The 18,237-nt window shown below is 43.2% G+C and overlaps 1 long non-coding RNA gene and 2 gene segments (V, D, J or C); 1 reads left to right on the forward strand and 2 right to left on the reverse strand.

Annotated features, from left to right (window-relative positions):
• LOC117070008 overlaps positions 1-18,237 on the reverse strand; it is a 677,437-nt gene that overhangs the window by 61,698 nt on the left and 597,502 nt on the right.
• LOC117070016 overlaps positions 1-18,237 on the reverse strand; it is a 705,780-nt gene that overhangs the window by 32,772 nt on the left and 654,771 nt on the right.
• Positions 1-18,237, forward strand: part of LOC117070040 — a 405,055-nt gene that overhangs the window by 3,526 nt on the left and 383,292 nt on the right. The window lies entirely within an intron of this gene.

The following is an 18,237-nucleotide window of genomic DNA, read 5'->3' on the forward strand; positions in this document are numbered from 1 at the left end:
ATGTGCAGTGAGAACGTGCTGACAGACCACAGGTTTTTTTTCAAATTGCCACGTTCAAGTCCCATGTTATCTATGCTACCTTTTAAGGACTAAACCTATATTTGCTATTATGTGACCTGTTTTTCTGATCAGAGTCAACGTATCTTGATTCTCTCAATTTTGTGTCCTCAACCACCATGCCATCTGCAAAGCCATTTAAGCCCTAATGCATGATACTGTTAGCCCCACCGCACTCCACAGGCAGCATCCCAGGGAGACTTACTTGGAATGACTGATAAGCTTGTCCCTTGCCCAAACATCAGCTTGTTGTAGGAGGTTGTCACACAGCCATCCAAACCTTTACAATAACTGACAGGTGACTCTCAAAGATTTCAGAGCCCAGTCTTTCTTGATGCCATTTCAAAAGGCATCTCAGGTACCATTTGGCATTACCTATAGGATCTGTGAGTTGGAGCCACAGTGAGGCCAGATTCTGTTGGGAATGGTAGGAAACTTGCTAGGATTATATGCAATACATACTTCTTCACCTTTGTGTCATTACAATTTCTCACATGCTGCGGGTTTTAAAAAGCGTCATTGAACTCCCTGTCTCCTCCTCCCTTCTCTATTATTCCCCAATTCACACAACATCCCTATCTGCATCTCATTTCCGTCTCTAAACCCTAGCTTGGTGACACCAGGTCCTCAGGCACCATTGATCTGCTTTCTCTGAGACAGCATATGCTCACCGGCTCGCGTGATTAAAGAAGTGGAAATGCCAGGCTCTCAGAGGCTGAGATCTGGGCTCCCAACTCCTTATCTCTGGTCAATATGTTGTTCTCATTTGTCTGCCTAATGAAGAGCTGACCTTTCTAAGTGGATGCATTTTGCTGAAATGACGACTGCCAGAGAGCTAACAACAAAGGCCGAGCTCTGAAGGCAGTTTTGGCCTTTCAGATCCCTTTGGCATATTTCAGTCAATAGGATCCTTAGCTCAAATGTCAGTCTCTTAATGTTGGCTCCCACACCACTGGGCCTGGAGAAACTCAACAGGAAATGGGCCATATTGGTCCAACCTGCACCCTGCTCATTAGAACCAGACTTCACTTGGAGGCATCTCACACATTCAAGATGATCACAACAACTCAATATTCAGCCTTGTAGTGGCACTGGCATATTTCAAATCGACACCCACCTGGCATGAATTTATGCTGCCACTGAGTGGAGCAGATACAGGTGGCAACGTCAGGTGGCCTCCTCCATGCACACTGAACTGGGATTGTACTATCTGCCTGACCAACTACGCCTGCCCAAAGGCAGCTACTCCAGAAATGTAGGGACTTGACTCATCCCTTTGGCATAAGAGGACACTGCCCTTGATAGCGATCCTAGGAAAACAGAGTGTTCTGTAATAGCAACTGGAGTGATGACACCCTTCTCTGACACCCACCTCCCATCTCAGTCTTATCAAGCTGCAGTGAAAAGCATATTCCTGCTTTTCAACTTTATTTCCCTTTCTGTCTCTTATTCCTTTCATTTATCATTTCTGAGCACCCACGGGGCTCCAGATTCTCTTTAATCCATTTCCATTTGACTCCCTTAGAATCCCTACAGGAAAGAGCCAAAAGGCCTGAAACAGGGAAGGGAGCAAAAGCACATAAGGAACACTGTGAGTTTAGGTCTTTCCAGCTTGCTTGACTTCACGGTTAGTCGTGTCTCTTTTCCAAATATCAGCTTCTCATAGCTGTCACGCATCTCCCTGCTTCAGGGAGTTTTACAACGACTGACAGAAGGAACTTTATGAATCTTAAAAAACAGTCAAGTTTCTGTCTCTTCCCAGTGGGGTGCAGCGGCAAACACACCAAAGCCAAAGCTTTCTATCTGCTCTAATTATCAGCCAGGATACAAGTTACCACGAGGAGAAAGGTATTAAGCTGTGTATCTGAAACTCTTTGGAATTAATTGTAATCCCTTGCCTGGTGGTTTCAGCGATAGGGAATGGACACAGTGGATGTTTACTTCTGTCTATCCTTTCTCTCCCCCTCTCTCTCTTTGTAGTTTTGCATCTATAGAAGCAAAAGGAGACAACAGACAGGAAACATAGAGGGATTTGAAATAAGACCTCAGATTCCCATTCAGTTTTCATTTTTTCCCTCTCCGCTTTCATTTAAAACCCATTCTGAACAAAATACCACATACCTATTCCAACCCTGCTCTCAATTTTCCTCTTTATTGTGGATGATGCTGGTGGAAATGGCCTCGGTTATACCAAGCATAATTTAAGATTGATGTAAGGAAGGACTTTCCGACAGGGAATGCCACTAAACATTAGAATAGGTTACTCAGGGGAGTCATTTGGAAAGGGTGACCTCCCCCTCAAAAAAGTTAGGGCATCACCTCCATAGAAGACCCTGAAAGCAGGAAAGATTCTGACTTTCCAGGGTCAAGGTCAGCTGTACACGCAGCAGGGAGACAGACCTAACAACTCAGGGTCCAAAAGGAAATCTATGAATACTGAGATTAAAGAAGAGAAAGGACCTCAGAGGACACCATTTAACTTTAAGCAATATCTGGTTCTTTGAAACCTGACACTGGGCTGAAATTCCAGAATTTCCAGTATACTGCTGTGTCCTGTTACACTTACTTGGATAGACAGTCAAGATGGTCCCTTGTCCAAATGTCAGCTTTCCATAGTCAGCACCACCAGCATTAGCACTGCACTGGAGGCCTTTACAAGAACCCTAGGGGGACTTCTGAAGCTCACAGACTTCCTCCTCTTTTTATTCTGGGGAGAATGAACTCACCCAAAGGGGCTCAGCCCTGTGAGCTCAGTTTCTTCCCACTAAAGGTCGGAAGACCATTTCCACCTCTGGTCCTGGGACACTGACCTGCTGCGTCCCCCCAGGGCCGGCTTCCTGCCTCCCATCTCTCTCCATTTCCTCTAGTTTCTGTCTTGAGGCTTTACTGATTTCTCATGTTCAGCATCTCTCTTTCTAAAGGTCTAATTTCCATTTTACAGCATCATTTTCAGGACAATTTCTCTGATCAGTTTTCAAGACATGTCCTCCCCTCCCCTCGAGGTGTCACACATTTCTGATGACAATGAATTGATTACAAGGAGACAGGAGGAGAGTGTTCAGCTTTTTGGAGACTGACCAGAATTAGATGAGGTTTAGACTGCAGCCTCAAGAAACAGTATCTCCTGAGTTTCCCTTCATGCCCTAGCATAAGAAATAAAAATGATGGACACATTTAACTGAGCTTTCACACAACTTAGCTTTTTTGTTGGTCTTGAATCTGGAGAAATGTAAGTAGTAGCTCACAGAAAAAAGTTTTTATCTGTGCCTTGTTATGGTGATTAACTATCCTGGGGATCATTCTGGGCTTAGCAAAGAAAGACCTTTGTCCTGGAAAACGCCTGAATCCCAGGAAATCCAGGACATCTGGTCACTCCACAGTCTCTCCTGAGGTGTTCTGACCCCACAGAGCAGCCCAGTGGCCACAGTGGTAGGGTTAAGTGAGGTCTCTGTTGGAGGCAGGCTTTTGCACATTTACTTGGGGTTCCTGTAAATTTCATCCCTTGACCAAACAATGCTTCTGTTGCCAACAGACACAACCACAGGAATCCTGGGAGTCTCCCTGGCTATGTCTGGATGTCACAAAAAATGGGAAGAACAAAATCCAGGCAGTTTCATGATGTGGTGATGATCAAACCCTGTCCCCAAAGGGCATGAAAAACAACACCTCTTTAATTGAATTTAGTTTTCTTAACTCAGACTTTTTTTGGACTGAATTTATGCTAGCCTGTTTAGTCATCTCTTCAAGCAACCACTTATTACAAAGGGTTAAAGTTTTAGCTTGCTTACTATCATGAAAAGGGTGAGAGAAAAGGCTATTATTTAGCTAAGAAGACGTATCCATTTTTTTAAGGACAGCAGTCAGGGAGTCAAACAACCCTTCCCATCTCTTCACTATTTCACAGTATTCCCTGTCTAAAGAGCTTCCCATCCTCTCTTCAGCCTCCACAGGACATAAGCAAAACCAGATGCCTGCCCTCAGCTGAGGCCCTCAAGACAGGCACCAAAGTGTTGCTGTGGCAATAATCTCTGTGTTCCACTTACTGCAGAAAAACAGAATGTAATCATGGGTTCCTTGGACTCCAGCCTTGCCATGTAGTTCCTGCAGCTAAAGAGTCCACTGCATGGAAAATCTGGCATACAATTACCGTCCAGAGCTCTGGAAGAATGCCAGCCTTGCACAGATATTTTCTTTGCCTGGTAAGGCTGCCAAACTCCCTGACCTCATCAACATTTTAAAGGGTAGGAGATGTTACAGTTCTCAGTCCCCTAAGAGGCTGACCAAGTGCTGAGAGGGTCTCCCAGCTTCTCTGCATTCTGGAAAACCCACCCCAGAGCCCCTCCCTAGTGTGTTTCCGGTAAGAAACCAGAGAAAAAAGCCTACTGTCTGGTCCCTAGCCTTGGCTGCCCACCCTCTGAAAAGCGACTGAGTCCTTGAGTCTCCTGCGATGTTCATATGAATTCCCTCGAAGCTTTAATTTGATAAGACCTCAGTGGAGACTGCTGAATGCCTGGGATTCAACAACATCATATATTATTCATTGCTGCTGTTGCCACAGACGTGCTGATTTTGCCCCTGCTGAGCAAGGCACTTCTGCCCATGGGAACTTGACGGCTAACCACACTGCATGTTCTTCAGGCAGGGCCTATCCCAGAACATTCCAAGCTGTCTGCTAGCAAGTCTGCATTAACTCCCTCAGTGCTGCATACATGGTGTCACTGAATGCTTTACCACCCGCCACGCCACCAGAGCCAGTCTTTTTAAGAATTTTGCCTGGGCTGTGTTTTTCAAAGTGCCTCTCTCTAGTGGGCATCTCTTCTTAATCATAGAAAGCAGATCTGAGTAAGTAAAACCGGGGCATCTGGCCTTTACTCAACATCAGGGCACTTAGGAGACTGGCGCCCTTTGACAAGTTTTTCCCGTTTTCATTTTATCTGAATTTTACAAGTGAGTCTTCTCCAGCTTAGTTTATAAGCACCACTTTCAGAAGTCCACCAGCAGCACAGATTTTCAAGAAGAGCTATTAGCAACCACAGTGCCTTACTTTTATATCTAACATTTAAAAACTTTCTAAGTACTCACACATTACCATTACGGAAGGGTGGGTGTATATTTGAAAGGAGAGAATGTGCTGCTCTATTCTCACCACTCAGAGGACGGATGAAGTTTTCCCTTCTCAGGTGAACTAAGTGGAGGCTGAATCCATTATTTTGGTAACCAAGGAAAAAGTGGGGTTAAATGCTCTCTGCCTGAGTTAACCAGACAGCTCCACCCACGGGACCTCAGTTCCCAGACTGGGGATTGAGAACAGTTCTTTTCAGAGAGATAAAGTGAAGGTAAAAGAAGAAAAGGAGCCTGCTTATAGAATTTTCAGCATTAGTTAATGAAATTGCAGGGCCCCATTATTTCAGGCGATAAATTTAAGAGGAATGTTAGCATCTAAGTCAGGACAATTTATATTTGGTCTATGCATTTGCATAGTCACAATATGCTAATTTCCTCTTTATCTTTTTGGCAAACATTTCCTGACCCTTAGCTGGATCCCTCAGGATTCTGTATTCAGTTTTTCTCCTTGCACCAATAATCTTGTTTAAGATGGATGATAGGAATGTTTTGGGCTGAAAGTAATTTAGTCTTTGTACGGTGGAGTTCTAATCCCTCTGATGGGCACCATATCCCCCCAGCACAAACATTAGATTTGGAACCAAAGCTGGAATGTTTTGGAAGGACAAGTAATTTAAATCTCCCCTCAAACTTACTTGGATTCACGGGTAAGAGAGTTCCTTTTCCAAATGTCAGTTTATAGTTGCTACCTCCACTATTCTCACAGCCACAGAAGGCTTTACAGAAACCGGAACAGAAGCTGCTCTTTGCAGAAGGGTCCTGGGGGTCAATATGGTCTCGATTGCTCAACTCTTCATTAAACTACAGGTTTATAAGTTATTTAATAAGTTCAGAAGGCAGCTGCTGTAGGTGGGTGCTGGGGTTCCAGAGGGCAATGGAGCCCTGATTATATATATATATATATATATATATATATATGAGTATGTGTGTGTATGTATATATATCTTTAAAGTTTTTAAACTTTAACTTTAATTTTTTTAAAAATCATTTTCTTTGTGACTAAGCTGCCATCACGGTTCCAGTAATCCATTTCTTTCTTTTTTTTTCCTTCCTAATTATCTTCCCCTGGCTGGTACTCAGATAATTTTACTTTTTGCACTTGTTGGGGTAACTATTTCTCTGCTGTTTTTTTCATTGAAATTGCGTATCAACTCACTGGATTCTGATTTACTAGAAACTGATTGTAGAAGGAGAGCGAAGCAAGAGAGTTTTTACTGGGATGTGTTTAAAAGTGGAAATTTGAGGGCTTTCCTGTCTTTGCTGGCTTACTTCTCTATAAAGGACTATGCAAAATGAGTATATGTCCCTCAAGGAGAGCTTGCAGGATACGGTCAAGAAAGGAAAAGACTGTAGCCAGCTGCATGTAGTTTCACCCTGTCATACTTACTCGGGTTGATGGTCAGCCTGGTTCCTTGGCCAAATACCAGCTTCTGGGCTCCCTGAGTTACACCACAGCACAAGGCTTTACAGAAACTGCCAACGAGGGCCCACCTCTCCCCACTGAGGAAGACATCTGATCTGCCCTCCTAGCAGTCCAAGGCTGTGGCAGAGGATGGCCCAAATTTCACTAACCAGAGAAGTTTAGGACAGGGTCTCCCTGGGCAGCTCATTTTCTCCTTCACAAAGCCTCCTTTAGCAGTTGTAGACATGGTCCAGATTTTTCAGTTTCTTTGCCAATCAAATATTTAACATCTTCGTTTTTGCTCCATAGAATTTTAACTTTTTTAAAACAAAACAAAACAAAACAAAACATTTCTTTCAGCTTTTACAGAGCTTTCCCTAAAAACAGCTGGATTAAAAGAATCTTTAAAGTCAGAGTCTACTAGGTCTCCCGAGTAAAGTTAATCTGGCTTCCTCCTTAAAATTTCTGGTTTGAATGCAAGGGCCTGCTCATCTGGGACCTAATTTGTCGTGCTAAGTAAGACAGGAAAGGTGAAAAGGCAATGCAGAAAATCCAGGGGAAACCTGCGCCATGAGATCTTCTTGTCCCTCCACACTTACTTGGATTTATTTTTGTGCTCATTCCCTTCCCGCAACAGGAGCATTACCAACACTTGTCACTAACAGGGAGCCATCCTCAAAATCAGTTCTAGAGACTCCTACCCACAGGAACTTCAGTGTTGAAACAGACATGGTTTCTTCCTCTGCTCAGGGAAATTTGATTGAAAAATCATTTCTAATGTTGCCAAATGGAAAGGATTAGGAGAAAATCTGTTTGCCTCTGTTCTCCTTCCTCCTCCCCCTTCGTCTTCAATAGTTTTAAACTATTTATAGAAACATCCCTTTAGGGTTAGAGAAATGTGGCAAATTTCTAATCTCTTCATCCTTTTTCTTGCTATCTATTTACTGCAGTCATGTATTTACAATTTAAATTTACATTTCATTTCCATTTGCAGGAGCTTCTAATGCATTTTTCTATTACTTCCAGAACACTGTGTAAAATAATAAACTCTGCACAAATAAGCCAAATCACAAGAAGCGTTCAGGTCTGGAGGCTGACATTTCTCAAGACAGGTATGGGGCAAAAAACTTATTACTCTTCCAGGCAAGACTAAGATAGGGGCAGTCCAGTCAACTGAGCAACTAGGCTTGCATGGTGGACGTGCTATGTCTAAATAACTATCTATTGAGCCTTGCTCCTTGGGATTAATTTGGATTTTCTTTTTAATCTAGTCCCCAAATACCAGCTTCCCATCTTTTAGCTCTTAGAATCTCTCTGACAGGGAAAGCTTAAGTTAAATCTAAATCTCATGGGGTTTTTGAATCTCAACCAATATTTCATCTCAGTACACATCACAAATAGAGGAACCAAAAGAAGGATGAATATAACACCTTTGGGAGAGAATTTATAACAGTTCTTTGGGAAAGATGGAAATTACATATAAAAGTAGAATTGTGTGTGCTTTTCCTGATTATCACTTTTAGTATCTGCAGGACTCTAAATGTCCAATCCAGTTTGGAAATAGAGCAGCTGACTCACCTGCTCTTTAGACCCTTGTTAGCCGGTGCACACACAGGTTAGCCTGGAAATGCTTTTCTCTCTTATGCTGTTTTAGGCATAAGAAACTTTAGGAAGGTAGCATGGAGCTCACATAATACATACTAGGACATTCTGATTCTAACTTTTCTAATGGGGATAACAATTTGGTCATGAAAGTAGTTTTATTTTGAGATACTCATTGAATAGTTGGTATCTTTTGGGAATTATGAGCAAAAGTTAAACCCCAAACAATTGTTTGAAATGAACTTCCATTATCATAGAAAACAGAGATTCCCTCATGGAACAAAATTTCAACTACATTAAAGTTAATTGAAATTAGGTTTGTTTTGAGAATGGCAGAGCAATGCTTAAAATATCCCCCTGAGTATTGCATTTGGATTAGGGAATCCTTCTCTCACACTTCCAAGCTTAGTTACCACCTTTTCAACGAGGGACACAGAAGTGAGTGGGTATCAAAAGGGGCTTCTCTGATGCAGAAAGCTCAGACAAGGCGGAGATGAAAATGTTCCATGAGGACCCAATTAGAAATGCAGCAGTTAACAGCATCCTGGGGCATGTTTTCAGAAGTTCATGGTCTTTCTGACTAATTTGAATATTTGCTTTCAATCTTACCTTTTCCCTAAATATCAGCTTGTAGTCAGTGTCAGTACCAGAAAATCTTACAAGGCTTTACCCAATTTAGCTTGGCTCCAAGGTTTTGAGTTATGGGGATTAGACAATTCTTTTCCTAATTGCACCAACATGGAAGCTCTGGGAAGACAAGTCAGCTGACACGGAGTGCTGACTCAGTTGTTTAATCGGCAGGCTACATCTCATTATTTCCTTTTGGATTAGGTTGCATTGCATACTCCCAGCCATTGGTATGTATTTTAGTCTAATCTGTCCTTACATTGTCCTTTCTAAATGCTTTCTGCGCCTATACACTAAAACTTCAATTCAGATTCCATTTGTCAGACACATATCTCCAACATTAACAAAAACACTTAAAATTCCCAGCTACTTAAAGGTGTTAAAGAAACAGTCCTGAAGGGGCTGCAGTCAGGGGCTGCCCACATTGTCATTTTCTCCAGAAAGACCCATGGTGAAAGATGCTAATAACTGGGCCGGAGATTCAGTTATCTTTCACTGAATTTCTAAGGATGGTGGCTTATGTTTGGAAACAAATAACATTCATTAAAACATACCTGGTCTAACATTCAGAGTTACTCCTTTTCCAAATGTCAGCTTATTATTGCCTCCAGTGTCACACAATGACACGAGGATCTACAAAAACTCAGTTGCCCAAACTCCCCTTGATATTTACTTAAGTGCTTACTTGTCATCCAAGAATCCCCCTGATAAAACCAGCTGTTTGTAGTATGGGACTGGTGGAAGAGTTTACGGACCACCGGGGACCTTCCTTTCTCCTCACACTCATTGTCACCTTATTAGAAATGTACCAGCATCCCCTCACAGCACGCTTGCTGTGGTAAAATGGGAACAGGAACTGCCTCCCCTGTTCTACAGAGGTGGAAAATAGAGGCTCAGAGAGTTAATCAACTTCTCCTAGTACCATGGAAAATCTCACCAATTATAATAAAGAATGAAGCTTTCGAACAGTCTCCTTTCGAACAGACTCCTTAACTCAGTGCTGCACTGGCACTGTCATTCTCAGCTATTAGTTAAAATAGCACGTGAGGGCAAACAGCAGAGACCTGGGTGCAGTCGGAATACACCAGCAGTTGTTTGCATTGGAATCCATTAGTGGGACTGCTGTGGTTTGAACTTGGGTTATGAAACAGAATGGAAAATTTGGAAATCAGGGTTCCAGGGAGAAATTTGGAAGGATTAGTTATTCATACTTACATGGGTTTACTGTCAGTTTCGTTCCCTTTCCAAAGATGAGCTTTTCAGATCCGCCCTGAGTTACACCCCCACAGACTGCTTTACAAATACTGCCAAGACCATTCCACCAGGGACTGGGAGCCAGGGCTCCACCCACTCTCCCAGGGGAAGCATAAAATTATACAATTGTATTGCTATTCCTGAAAAGGGAGAAGACCTCTGGAACAAATGTGATTACTTTTTTTACCTTACAGCCTGTTAGGTTGTTGTCTTATTAATTAAGTAATTAGTTAATCTAGCTGATCAGTAGTTGCAGTTAATTTAAAAGATCTCAGGCTTTGGGGCAGGCAGGCTTGAGTTTGAAACCCAGGACAAGTTTCCTAACTGCTGCACCTCAGTTTCCTCATTTGGAAAGTGGGGAAAACAATAACTACTTGATGATGTAAGGATTAAGAATATATAACTGGGTCACAGTGGTCCTGTTGATCAACCCCTGGCTTTACTTGCTGAGAGCGCAGTTCTTTAGCGATTATTTTAGCCACCTTAGAGACTACAGCATCAGGGACATTCCCTCCAGACATAATCCCCTCACTAAAAAGTTCTTAGTTCTGGAATCTGAGTGCCAAGAATTAAATTCCAGGTTCTCTTTCTTACTTCACCAGCTTGAACAAGTTATTCACATCTCTGTGCTTCTATAGAAATATAAAATATAAATATCTCTTCTATAAAATGAGGATAATAATAGCACCTAACTCACAGACCGGGTATAAGGATTCAGTGTGATAAGAGAAAGATTGCAGCACACCAGCTAGGATATAGAAACCAATTAATAAGTCATCATTATTGTTGTCCTCCCAAGAAGGCAAACACATCACCAACGTTCCTTTTTTCACAATGACCTAAAAATATGAAAGCCCCTGGACACTTGTCTTCCTCTAACTGATAAACTAGCAGGGCGATGAGGGCTCAGAAGAGCCACCAAGCAGTTTGGTGAAGGGATTACGTGATTTTTGTGAGAGGTTAGAAAAAGCTGCATCCCACTGCACACGTGCACATCCATGAGCATTGTTTAGCCAGGCAGGACTTGAATGTGGCAGAGATGGGGCAAGAAGCCATATCTTGATTCATTGGTGTAAAATGGATACATTCAGGCAGAGGATTCAATGCTCCCCTCCACTTACCAAGATTCACTGTGAGCTGTGTTCCTTCCCCAAAGGTCAACCTAGAGCCACTGGTTTGTTAAACACTGTGCTGAGGGGTTTTGCAAAAACCTGTGGCATCAGCTTAATGAACCCAGCTTTGCAGAGCTTCCCAAGAACTAGAATTTTTCTCCAACTACTAAGCTTCAGAGGAAGGATAAGTCATGGGATCTTTCTTTCCAGTAGCCTAGGGCTTCAGGCCTAAGAGATATGCCCAGAGATACGATTTTCACTTCAAGACACCAGAAGGCTTAACAAACCAATTCTGTATACATATCCTACGGTCCAAAACAATCACATAGCTGATGCAATATATCATAGAATACAAACCCCACTGGGAAAGAAATTAGCTATGCAGAACTTATAGGTAGTGTTTTGTGGTCATAATCACTGTCTGAAGACAAGACTAGCATTTTCATTTTGTTTTTTTCACCCCTCTCTCAGTCTGCAGATGACTGCACCTTTCCCCTAATACCAAGTTCAATTATTGCTCCACTTTAGCTTGCTTTTTCTTTCAACAGGCGCAGAATAATTTTATCTCCCCTTGGAACTCAGGATTTCTTTTTGAGTTCATTAAGTCTTGGGTAAAGAATGTTTGGGATGCAAATGATGCTGCCGTGGCCAAGGACTGTGATTTTTTTTCTCCCTTGGGTCTGGGCTGGAGAGAACTATGAGCTGTCTTGGCTTTGCCCTGGACCTTGATATCAGGTTCAGTTGTGTGACCTTGAGCAAGTTCATAACCTCTCTGAGTTTCACTGTCTTCATTTGCAAAATTAAAGAGGTGGGTGAGGAGATCTTTAATTACTTTCTGAGCTGAGAGTCTTTGATTTGATTATTTGGATCTAATTTATCCAGAAATGCTGTGCAAATGTCCCTGCCGTCCCCACTCACCACCAGGGCATCTAATCTTCTTATTTCCTAAACAAAATAAAACAAACAAGCAAACAAAAGAAAAATAGTTCTCTACTTATTACATAGAGAAATAGAGTTTTCCAAGCCTACTATCTGATTTAACATTTGATTTTTTTAGAAGTTTGAAGTCAGAATTTTGCAATCAAATCCTCAGGGGGAAGTGTTCTTTCTTTGGAACTTCCAGATAATTCAAAAACCAAACCAAATAACCTGACACCTTTGGTTTAAAGATAGCACTTACTAAGCTTCACTCTCACTTGCGTCCTGTTCCAAACGTAAATTTCCTGTTTCCTTCCTTCCCACAGGAGCTGCTGCCTTTACATAAACTACAGACTCTTGCTTACCCATAGGAAAGGTGTTTTGATCTTTACAGCCTTTTCCCACCGGATAAGAGAATTCATTATCTGGCCAAGTGTTTCAGCCCTCTGATTGACAGGTGTTAGGTATAGAGGGGTTCCGCTAAAGTTACCTCTGGAGTCGAGGTACTCACCCAGGCTCACAGTTAACTCAATCCCCTTCCCAAAGTTGAGCATCTCAGTGTTCTTCACACAGTACCCAGGCCCTTTACCAAAAGCCCTGTTAGTGCTGTGCTGCAACTTCCTCCTCTCAGACCCTGGTTGTATCTCTAGCGTGATTAGGGGTGCAAGGGGGGCCAGCATCGTGAACAGTCATCTGGGCTTGCACCTCTCTTACTCATACTGCACAGGGTTCAGGCCGTGAGGACAGCAGGACCAATCACATCAGGATGGTCCAAGGTTCTCTGGCTACACAAGGAACTCATGTCCTGAAAACCTAGCAGGCTGTCTTTTGTTGTCCACCCTGCTCTACAGATTTATAAGAAGATAATGGCCTGCTGGTTTACAGCTGGTTCTGACCTAGGGCAGGGAAGGAGACCCTGGTGGGCCACCAGGGTTGCCAGGCTCTCTTTTTCATCACTGGAAAGACAAAAAGTACCACTTCTTTGTTGACTGCTGGGAGCCTAATTGCAGAAACATATAATTCTTAAAATACTTTTCCCCTGTAGATTTTACCAGATCAGCTTAAGAAAATACATAATTGGTGAGATAAACTTGCCCTACAAAATAATAAAATACATGCTAAAGCCAATCATAAAATAATATTTTGATTGCCCGGTGTTTTAGGTTACCCATGCCATTGTGCACATTTTCTTCTGAAGCTAAGCTGCTTACCCAGGGCCCCTGTGGTTAACCATGTCCTGGTCCCAGAGGTAAATCTGTTGTCATTTTTCATCCCATCTCTGGCCCATTGACAACCCCCCAACTCCCTTAAGGCAAAGACAATGTTTCCTCAGAAACTGACTCAGATGATCCGTGGGAAAAACTGTAGGCGCTTAATAAATATTTGTTTAAATTGAATTGTATTAAGCATTCTTTTGTTCCTATTTGTTAAGGCACATTAGAATCTCCCACTGATAATTTGCAGATAGAAAAAAAAAATTCTGTCAAATATTACTTGCTGAGTTTCATGATTCCTCTAGTGTTGGCTCCAAATGTCAGTTTCCTATTAAGCCGGTACCCACAGGAGTGAGCACCTTTACAAAAACCAGAGGCGTCAGCATGGTTGTTGAAAGGGATGTGGCATCAACTTTGTTGACAGAGACACCCCTCTGTTCCCCACAGGGGCCCCATTTTGCCTGGGAGAGGGCTGCCTTCCTTCTGTCTTTCAGAGCAGAGATAGGAGAAAGCAGAGTGGATTTCAGGGATGAAGATAATAAATATGATAACAAAATGTTATCACACTAGACAGAACCTTCTTCTTCTTTTTTTTTTTTTTGGCCAAATTGATGGTGTCCCAAAAGCTGTTTTCAGCACATTTCTCTTTTCCAGATGTAATAATAACTGGATTTCAAGTTGGCATATGGGCTTGGACCTCCAGGCTCTGATGAGTCACACATAGTAAACCAGGAAATTATGCTACCCCCTAATGAAGAAGCATGTTTTCCCTTTTCCTCTTGCTGGGCAATGAGGAGTTCAAGCAACATGCACAGGGGGATATAAACTAATAACTCTTGGGTCAGCTCTATAATTTTACACATTAGCATCCTAGAATGTGAGACTTGGAAGGAAATGTAGCAACTACCTGGGCCAATGCCCTCATTTTAAAGATGAAAATGCTGAAGCTCGGAGGGGTAAATTTGCTCAAGGTCACATAGATAGGTAGAGGCAGAGCTGGGACTAGAATTCAGGATACCTGAGTTCCACTTCTGCCTTGTGTGACTCCCTTTATGTGACTCAGGAGAACAAGGATCTTCTCCGGTGGTCTCTGTCCTTAGGGGCTCTGCTGGCTGGTTCAGGGTATGATTATTCCTGCTATTTATACAAGGATAAGTCCATATATGAATAAGTCACACTGGGGAGGTGTTTGGCCTTGACACATTGTTTATGATTTTAGAGAGAATTATAGGTATTTAAAAATTTTATTTCTTAGGCTTCAGGCAACAGCAATTGGTAGCAGGGGAAATGTTCCATGAGATCCCAGGGAAGCCATGGAAAAGACAGAAATGGAAAAATTTGCCCTTTACCAAAAGGACAATCCAATGGAGAATTGGCTCTGATTATTCTTTCTCTGCAGGACTCATTTCAGGGAATGACATCGAGAGCAGGAACGGGAAATACAAAATGGTGTGGGGTTGCCTCCTGCTCCTGTGGTAGATATTGCTAACAGACACATCACTCTCTTCCTCTGCATATAGATGTGGCCTCAGAATCCTTCTTACCAGCATGCTCCAGACAGTCTCTACCAATTGTTACCTCTTGATAATGGAGATATAATCTGTTTGCCCTCCATGCCCTGGGGAATAATAGGAGAAAAGACCCTGCAGATGGCTTTAGAAATCTGATTTGCAAGAGTCAGGTCAGGTCCCACACAGCCCCATCATAAAAAGTATCACTGACCTGGTTGGACCAAGACCGTTCTTGCCACAAGCTGCTCCAGAGGTGGCAACAGCAACACCACGGAGTGTCCCTTCTTCCTCACAGTTTTCCTTCAAACGTTGGCTTTGTGGAGGGCATTGGGTAAAAAATCATTGTAGGGTTCTTCACACTTGTTCTTGCCCATTGGGCCCTCAGCAAGGTCTTTCCCCAAAGCAGAGGCCCTGAGTCCCCATGGCGCTGTCCCATCCTGGGGGTGGACGTTGTCTGCAGGACCTTGTCCCTCCCTGGTGTGCTTCCTGCAATTCATCAGGCCAGGTCTGTCCCAGGGATTTCGGATGGAATGTGGTACAGGAAGAAAGTGATGCAGAAATCCTTTCTCTAGCCCACTCACCCCCATTTCCATACTTTCAGACGTTTCTAGGCTTTTCCTTTTTAATCACGTTTCTATTCTTTCCCAAGAAAGAAATGCACTTGTCTGTATCCATCCAAATAAATTTCCCTACGTCCTCTACTGTTGCATTAGGCTTTCTGTAGACAAGAGTATGTCCATTTGTCCTCTTAGGGTGCTAGCTCATATCCTTAAAGACAGTCCTCTGTGGGTGACTGGTGGAGGATAGTCACCTTTGGGCTGACAGAGAAGCAGCTACCAGTCTCAGAGTTGAAAAGGGAATGGAGACAGAAGCAGTAGCTTTGACTTGAATTGTGAACAAAGAATGTTTTCCTTCCCTGACCTATTTTCTGTCAACCTCCAGTATGACCTATTTATGGAGATGGGATAATTAGTAGCAGCAGAGGGCGCTACAAGGTCAAAAACAAAGCTGCCCACCTCAAAGGAAACAGAGAGAAAAGTCCCTCTTCTGAGTGATATGACTGATCAAGATCCAAGCTGTGGGACAAGAGTGACGTTGTTCGCCAAATCTCTTGGCTCCCACCTGGTCTCAGGGCCCTTCTTGAGCCGCAGTTTTGGGCTAATGAAAGGCAGCCCTGCTTCACTGATGGGCAGGTGGGGCCTACAGGGTGAGTGGGGCCTGCAGAACCCTCAGCACCTTGGGGAGAGGCGCAGGCTGCAGACGCCAATAGGTTTAAGGAAGATGGAGTGGAGAAACTTAGGGGCAATACGTCCTTACTGGGCCACTAAATCTTGAGACTCTCTCCTATTCTACAGTGGCGGGGTCACTTGATCATGTATTGTGGCCTCTTATGAACAAGCCTGTTGCAACGTTTGGAAGACGTAAGACCAAGGGGCTGGAAGGCTCACTTCTTATGCTCCTAATGCTTTTACGGACTTGGGGGAGAGCACAGCTGGCTCATGTCTCAGAGGATCATAGGTCTCAGGGGATCACAGAGCTGTAGGACATGCTTGCAGCACTGACAGCAAATTAAAGACGTCAGTCTTTTTCCTTTTTTGACCATTGATTGATACAACATATCAATAATCTTTTGCTAGATTTTGCAACTTTAAAATTTAGATTTACTCAGCATCTTTTCCCTGAACAGCACTGATGAGCGTAACACTCTTAAGAACTCTATTCATATGTCTATTTAATAAAAATGGCAACATTTAAATTAAATATGTAACAGCAATACCTGACATTCATAGATTATTTATCTGCTGGGTGTATTGCATGTGTGACCTCCCTAAATTTTCCGATAGTCCTGTGAGAAAAGCTATTACTATCTCCATTTTGCAGATGGAGCAATTGAGACTTGGAGAGTCAGGGCATGCTTAAGGTCACACAGCCGGTAAAAGCTGGTGCTGATATGAACCCAAGCAGGCTGGCTCCAGGATCCCACTCTTAGCCATTATACTGCACTGCTGTGCTAAGTGCCTGCCCTTCCTTTGGGGAAGGATGCCTTTCAAGGAATATTGCAAGGACACCAGGGCAGGAGAGTCATGACGATGCTACCCCAAGCAGGGCTCAGGTTATGTCTCAACCTTCTGTGTGAAGCAATATAGGAGAGGATGTGTCCCTCTGTGTGAAGGTCCATTAAACCCACTTCTCTGTGCTTGGGTATGGTCAGCTGTAGCTGAGGTTGGGCAGTTAGAAGAGGAAGAGCAATTTAACTTGAAGACGGTTATGGTCTAGATCAGGAAGGGAACAGTCAGCTCTCATATAAATATCAAGCCCAGACAACATCTTTAGAGCAGGGACAGACACTAATAGACTGTGGGTGGGGAGTGAGCAGAATCCTTGGGCTTGGAAGAACCGGAAGCTCTGAAATGGACTTCCGCCAGCAGGGAGCTGGGTCTCGTGGACTGGACCCCTGCCGGCAGGTGGCAGTGCAGGCATGGGCAGTCAATGCACCGGTAAGGCAGCCCCTGGGCCCTGAATCTCCCTCTTCCACATCCAGGGGCTCTGAAGATGCTCATGGTGGGACTCTGGCCTGCCTGGTGCTTACTTTTGGTATTCTGCATGCCTAGCATCGCCAGATAAAACACAGGATGCCCAGTGGAATTTTAATTTCAGATAGACAATGAATACTTTTTTAGTATAAATGTGTTCCAAATATGGCATGTCCCAACTACCCATATTACTGAAATTTTTGTTGTTGTTTATTTGAAATGCACATTTAACTGGGTGTCTTGTATTTTTATTTGCTGAATCTAGGTGGATGGTGAGTTTTTAAGTGAAGAAATTGTATTCTTTTTTTTTTTTTTACGCAGATGTTTACTGATTGTCTGTGATGTGGTCAACACAAGCCTAGAGGCTGGAGACATATCAGTGAAAAGATAAGCTCCCTGCCCTCATATAGTTTATATTATCCTATGTGTGTGTGTGTGTGTGTAGGGGAGAGGTGAGATGGAAGAGACATAAAATAAACATGCATGAATCTGATGATTTCAGATACTGATGTGAGGAAAAATAAGACCAGAGATGTAATTGAGGTTGGTGACGGGTGGGATGGGTGACTAATTTAGTTGGAGCTGAGAACTGTTAAAAATTGGGGACAGAGTTTCAGGCAGCTAGAAAAGAAGACATAGAAGGGATAAGAAGGAGGGCCACTGCAGCTGAAGGGAAGAAAGAGAAGGAGCAGATGTGGGATGAGGCTGGGGAGGAAGCAAGGGCCAAATCATTTGCAGACGTTACAGGCCTGGGAAGGAGGTCCAGCTGTCATCATCTGATGTACATTTTATGAAGAACTGGAGAATGGATTGTCCAGGGACAAGAGCAGAAGCAAGGGGACCAGTTAGTGCATTGTTGAAGCAGTCCCTGTAAGAGATGAT

This window comes from Trachypithecus francoisi, unplaced genomic scaffold, assembly GCF_009764315.1.
Source record: "Trachypithecus francoisi isolate TF-2019V2 unplaced genomic scaffold, Tfra_2.0 Lachesis_group3, whole genome shotgun sequence".
Classification (NCBI taxonomy): Eukaryota; Metazoa; Chordata; class Mammalia; order Primates; family Cercopithecidae; genus Trachypithecus; species Trachypithecus francoisi.